This window comes from Mus caroli, chromosome 4 (genome assembly GCF_900094665.2).
Source record: "Mus caroli chromosome 4, CAROLI_EIJ_v1.1, whole genome shotgun sequence".
Taxonomy (NCBI): domain Eukaryota; kingdom Metazoa; phylum Chordata; class Mammalia; order Rodentia; family Muridae; genus Mus; species Mus caroli.
In genome coordinates this window covers 11,236,835-11,243,771 of record NC_034573.1, presented here as the reverse complement: position 1 = coordinate 11,243,771, position 6,937 = coordinate 11,236,835, and the positions used below count along the sequence as shown (strand labels likewise).

Sequence of the window (6,937 nt, the reverse complement as noted above, 5' to 3'; positions counted from 1 at the left end):
AGAAAAGTAAAAGGCATAAATTTTATCTCATAATGGGAGCTATACCTTAGGAATGCTGCTTATAATTCTTATGGGAAAAATCATGTGATCATTACTGAACAATAATTAATAACTTAGTCCTTCAAGCTCAAAAAGAGTAAGTCTATGGATGCTACTTAAAATCTAGTTGACACTGATTTTTCAAGTATCAGCGACATTAGTCTTTAAAATGTTACCATTTGTGTAGTGCAAAGAATATTTGTGTATGTAAACCAAACTACTGGACAAAAAAGCAATGGAATCATCAAAACTGAGATTTTCTTCTGAATTCCACTTCATTTCCAATCCATCTCTTAGGGTATCCAGGCCCAGCAGTCTTCTTGAGTAAAATGCCATTTCTTCAATTTAGTTTTCTTCTCCTTCTTTGATAATACAAATGTGCCAACCACTGAGAAATAAAAGGCCATATACTAGCAAAAGCTAATGCACTAGGGGACATCTCAAAGGGCCATCAAACTGGTCTCTGTGAGGAGGGCTGATTACTTGTCTACAAAGATAATTTTGCCTGCAGTTAGCGTTTCCAGTTTTTGAAGTCTCTGAAGAACATTCTTTTTTGTTGTTGTTTTTGTTGTTGTTGTTTTGGATTTTTTTGAGACAGGGTTTCTCTGTGTAGTCCTGGCTGTCCTGGAACTCACTCTGTAGACCAGGCTGGCCTCTAACTCAGAAATTGACCTGCCTCTGCCTCCCAAGTCCTCCTGCAATTTAATGAGCACAAGAGCGATCTGCTCATTGTGGCTGCCTCTAGACCCTCGGTCTGAGCCTCAGCATTCTCCATCACCCCCACTTCCTACTTGCTGACCATTGGTTCCTTCACTCAAATGTGGCATTCTATGCACTCGCCCTCTCCTGATACTGGAGAAGTCCTCGCTCTCTCCACCTCTTATGGTGCGGTGTTCCACTTTTGACATCTTCTCCTCTGAGTTTCACATCACCTTTTCCCTTGACTGCTACCATCTGCATTTTCCCAATGCTGCCAATTTCAGGAGATTGTTAAGTATCTTCACCAGAACCAGAACCTTCCAAGTGCTGAGTAGGATCACCACCTAAATAATACTCTTCTTGTCCAAATTGCTCCATAGAATCTCAGTACACTTCACTATCTGAGTCACTTGTCACATGATGTTTTCCTGAAGCATCTTCACTGGGATCTTCATTTGTATCTTGGTGAACACAGACAACAGTGGTTTTCCTGTCTGCTGCCAGCTCTGATCTCCAAGCTTTTCATCTTCACTGCTTCTGGTGCTCTGGGAAGAATCAGTATGAATATCACTCTGTATATCCTGAGCAAAGCTAACTTTATAACCATTGGTAACAATGATTTCCAAGTTCTTATCTGTTGATTTCTTCATCATTTTCTTATCATCACTGCCACTCTGTTTTGCTCCTTTTAACTCTTCTTGGGCCTCTTTTTCTTCAGACTCAGCCCCACTATCACTGCCCTCTGCTTTACCATTAACAGCTTTGGCATTTGAAGAGGTCAGAACATTACCACGATCAAGTAGAGCTGCAGCACAAGGTATAACCTTGGCTAACTCTGGAACACAGCTTTTTTGTGCTCTCAGAAAACACTTTCCAGACAATTTCAACTCAGTGATGCTGGTCGCTTCTTAATCAGCACTAATTTCTTAGCTCCAGCTAGCTAGCACCAATTGTTCAGTAGTTCCTTCAATTTTCCACAAGGCCACATGGCCGATGCTGCAGAGTTCTGCTGTTTGCTGGGGCTGGAACATGGCTCCCTTGTTCTACTACATTATCACCAGCTTTCTGTTTTCCAACTCCTTCACTCCCTAAGTTTTGCTGTCTTGAAAATTTTTACTATGTATACTTTTCAGTCTCAATATCCTCACTAGAATATTCATCTTTGGCATTGGATTTTGTTTGCCTGTGTTTTCTTTCTGTATTTTTTTTTCATTTTGTTTGAAACAGGAGCTTGAGATGGAGCCAAGGTTAGCCTCAAACTCCATCATCCCATGTCAGTCTCCTGATCATAGGCATACACCACCATGAATAATTCTGCTTGAGACAAGGTCTTACTGTATAGCCAAAGATGGTCTGAATCACCTGCTCTATTCCAGAATGGTCTTAAACTCCTGATCATCCTACCTCAGACTCCTATGACTTGGTGTACCACCATATCTGAGTGATTGATGATATTGTTTTCTAGTTTGCATGTGTGTGTGTGTGTGTGTGTAGTACATCTACTACATGTATGTTTCTGACTGTAAGTGAAGTTATACACTATCGAAGCACACATATGGTAGTCAGAGAATATAAACTTAAAGTATCAGTCCCTGCTTTCTACCTTGGTTGAGACAGGGTATTTTGTTTTGTGACCAAGTATAATAAGTTAGCATTTCCAGAACTACTGGGGTGTCTTCTGTCTCTCTCTTCTCTAGCCCATGCTTTCTTTCATAAAAATATAAGTATTGCCATTTTTAAGAGATCTTATTTTTAATTTTGTGGGGGACCAGGTTCATGAGAGTGAATCAGATCCCTTGGAGCTGGAATTACAGACAGTTGTGAGCTTTTCAAAGTGGGTGTGTGAAACTGAACTCAGAGACTTTGCAAAATCAATATGTCCTCCTAACCACTGAGCAAGCTTTCCAGCCCCTGTATGTGTATTTGCCTGTTTGTCTGTTTGTCTTAATTGACTCTGTCAAGTGTTACTGATCTACATGCCAAGAACTGTTTCAGAGGATTGGAATAAAAAGGAAAAGAAGGAGCTTAAGAAAGGCAAGTGCAGTGCACAGGAAAAGAACTTTGTGTCTGGCAGGCCCAGAAGACTGAGATAAGGTAGGTCCTAATATAAATGTTTTGTTTACTTTCTTAAATTCTCTATGCCTCTCTCTATATTAAATATTACAGGACTTTTTATTATATTTTAGCTATGATACTGTTGTAAAATGTCCTAGTGTCCATAGACATCTTTAAGTTCAACATTATGATGACTAGATTTTGTGCTAAGTTGATCATATTTAGAAACATCCATTCAGTAAAAACATACTTCTAAATGTGACTTTGAGAGAATTTCTAGAGAGAACTGATCCCCATCTTGGAGTATAGATAGTACCACACTATAGGGCAGGGGCCACAATGGAATAAGAAAAAGTGAATGTGGAGAGCAAGCAAGCCCAGCCCAAACATTTTCCCCTCTCTGCTTTTTGGCCACCTTAAAGTGAATAACTCTCTTTCACCATATGTGCTTGTCATTGATAGGCTAACTAAGCACATGCAGCAATGCAGCTATGGACTAAGTCCCCTGAAACTGTGAGTCAGTATAAATCATCCATCCTTTGGTTCATTTTTGCTGTGTTGATGAGAAAGGTAATTCAGAAAGCAAGTAGAGAGGGTCACTGCTGTGAGAAAACCTAAGCATATGATGTGAAAACTTAAGAACTTGCTTGTGGGATGAATATGCAAAAGTTTAAAGAAATGGGTATAGAATCCCTAGGATTATGTAAACAGAGATTGATGGAAGATTCTAGCACCATACAAAAGGCTTTATTTTACATCATAGACAATCCATCATGGCAGAAAAGGGACAATATAGGAACATGACACAGCCCTTGGTCACATTGTGTCCACAGCCAGGAAGCCGGGATAGTTGGGTGTTTTCTACTTCTTCAGTAAGATCCAGTCTATGGGACACCCATAGTAGTAGGTCAGCCTGCCTCCTGTCTGGACCCTCTTGAATAGACATCCCCAGATATTTGTTTCCTGAGTGAGTCTAGTTCCTTTGAATTTGACATTAATTTTCTCTCACACATACCAAATATAAATGCCACATCATACCTTTGGGGTTCCAGGCCCGACTCTGAGTCTAAATGGAAGGTTAGAAAAAGAGTCTATCCCCAAAGCTAAGTAAAAATCTCTGCGCTACTAATTATAAGATCAAAAGAAAATAGACTTAAGATCTCAGAAGGGAAAAATAAAAATGAGGGTAATTGGTGTATGTTAGATATAAAAAATGTGGATTGACTTTAAGTATGTAAGAAGGTTAACCACTTATTCTTGAATTTAAGTCATGATTTTAGAGAGATGACCACTAAACGATAGCATAACAAGGGAATGAACACCAAGGGTGGGTAGATAAATGTGCAGTGATTACAGCCAGAGGGTAGAAGAGGGCATGGTATAGGTAAGAGAGTAGGCAATGATAGCACACAGAGATGGAAGTGGTCCAAAGAATGGAAGAGTAAGAAATGTTGTTACAGAGTGAAGAGTAAAATGCACACTGATAGGATATTGGGGAGGCAAGTTTTTTTATAGTGTGGAGAGTGGAGAGGTGAGTGGGCTGTAAAAGTGAGATGTAGAAAGACAAATGGGGAGTGAAGATGATGGGGAATAGGTACTGGTTGATAGTAGAGAGAAGAGTTAGAAATGGTCATGGTGGTGAGAAGGTAGAACAGTAGACAGTGATGGTGAACACTAGGGGAAGAATGGAGAGTAGTGTTGATGAGCAGTGAATATAATAGAGGAGTGTGGGAAAGTAGGTAGTGATGGGTCATCACGAGTAAGAGTATCAGAGTGGGCAATGATGGTAGACAATGAATAGGAAGTTGAGGAATGACGGTGGGGACTGGAAAGGAGTGGGGAGTGAGACCAGAGTGGTAATGAGGACAAATAGAAAAATGACCATTGAAAATATTCAGAAGAAAGAGTAATGATAGGTACTGGGTAAGTAGCAAAGTGGGTACTAGCAGAGTGGGTAGGGGAGTGGGCAGTGATCATGCAGCATGGAATGGAAAATCACCAGCAGTGAGGTGGACAGTGTGTAGGGGAATAGGCATTGATGTGGGGCCATATTAGTATAGTTGGCAGTGATAGGAGGTTTGAGTATTAGAATTGTAAGGTATTCGACGCATGGGCATTAAAATGGGTGGCAATTGGGGTTGGCATCTCAAATGTGTCACTGTCTTTATCCAAGTAGCATGTTATGTATAAACATTTTCTCTTTTGTAAAGTATGTCCTGTCAATAATTAACTTACTGCACCACAAACAACATGAGTATAGTTAAGTATGAATCTTAGCAGTGGGTGAGCTGTAGAGAGTATGTTGCTGTAAAAGTTAGTTTGGTACCCTCTTCTTTAAACACATGGTGGCTTCTCTGTGCTATGACATAGCAAAAACGCTTCACAGATGCTGACTCTTTGGTGTCCTAGCCCCCACACCTATCAGGAAAATAAACTTCAATTGTTCTTGATCAATCACTCAGTCTGTAGTACACTTTAGTTCAGGACTGGATAAGAGCAGACTATTTCTGTAGTCCTGCTCCACACCTTCCATCAGTATGTGCAGAAATACATTATCAATGTTCTTGGGCCATGTAGAGCATATGTGTTAGTCAACAGTCCCCCGTGCGTAAAACTTGGCCAAACTTGATATTAAAAATGTTTTGCTCTGAGAGTTTGTGGAAAGATCTCTAAACTGTGTTATTGAGAGTTAAAGACCAAAGAGAATGCATTCCCATCATCTAAGTGTGTGATTGATGCTGTAATGAGACCTAGTTTAATACCAAAAGGAGACTAATGAGATTATCTAAAAATACATGCACCAAATATCATTGCAAAGACATAGATGCAGAGTTTCAGGTTGAAGGAACGAACCTCGTGGCAGTAGTATTCAGTCTTTAAAGAAGGGAGTTCTGGGAAGAAATGGTTTTTCGTCCTTTTCTTCTGCCTGATCTCAGAGAGAAAAAACTTTACAATAGACATGAAAATGCTCATCTACTTAACAGATTAAATATGGATGGAGTGTCTTCTGGATAAAACAAATTATTTTTTAGTTTAAGATTTCACCTCATTTTGTGAAGCTGGAGAAATTGAGGTATTTAAGACATTACACAATTGAAATTGCTACCTCCAAAACCTTATCCTTAAAAAGAGGTATTCTCTGAACACCTGGCATAAATTTTCCAAGATTAAAAAAATGATATTTTTTTTTGTATACTTAAATCTTCCTTGGCTCTCTACCTTTGATGTTTGAAAAGGGAAATCTTCTGTAGAATTTATTGTAAAGCATCCAGAAACTTTGCCTTTGGTAGAGTAGAACCATTATTTAATTTTTAGTCACATACAATAACTTCTTGTTTAAAACAGATCTCTACTCTTGGTACTTAAATGTATTTATTTTACCTATAGAAGAATTTAAAATTTTACATTTGGATACTTTGTTTGCTATGCTGTGTAGTTGGTGGCTGTTTGTTACAGGGACTACATTTTTCCTGCTTTGTTCAGAGAGCAGAGCTCTCTGACAATGGTTCACTCTGCCCATGGGGATAGCTCTAGATAGAGCAGAACATCAGCGCTGGCCAAATTAGCCTGATATAAATACACTCTCACTTCCCAGGTACTTTCTAACTCACATGACCATTTGGAAACTGACCATAAACTACGGCTGAATCTGTACCTTCTGCACTTGGCAAAAAGCCTGGAAAAGAGTCAGCCATGTGTAAATATTTATTGACTGGCTGTGGTTAGGACAGAATCCTATGGCTGCTTCAGGTTTCATTGCGGCATGCTCTTACAGAGTGCATGGATTGATTTTCGTCTCTAGAAATTATATCTGCTTCCTATCATAGTCTATTCTTTGAACATCAGACTTCATTTATAAGAATCTTATTATGTGTCATCCAGTTTCAAAGGAAATTCTGGTTCGATGGAATAAACACATTGTATGTCCCTGCTTTCAGAAAATACTGTAAAAACAAATCCCAAGTCCTTACACTATGCCGGGGTTTAGGAAAAGGAGTTGTTTATGTGAACCACACTTTCTTATTGCTATTACAAAATATGGACAGCAAGATCCTAGCTGGAAGAAGACTTATTTTGGCAGTGGTCTCAGAGCTTGCAGCTTATAATCCTTGCTTATGTTGATTATAGGTCTGTGGTGAGTCTT

At 39.3% G+C, this 6,937-nt stretch overlaps 1 pseudogene; it reads right to left on the bottom strand.

Annotated features, from left to right (window-relative positions):
* Positions 1–379: 379 nt before the first annotated feature.
* On the bottom strand, positions 380–6,488 carry LOC110292398 (annotated as a pseudogene).
* Positions 6,489–6,937: the final 449 nt, after the last annotated feature.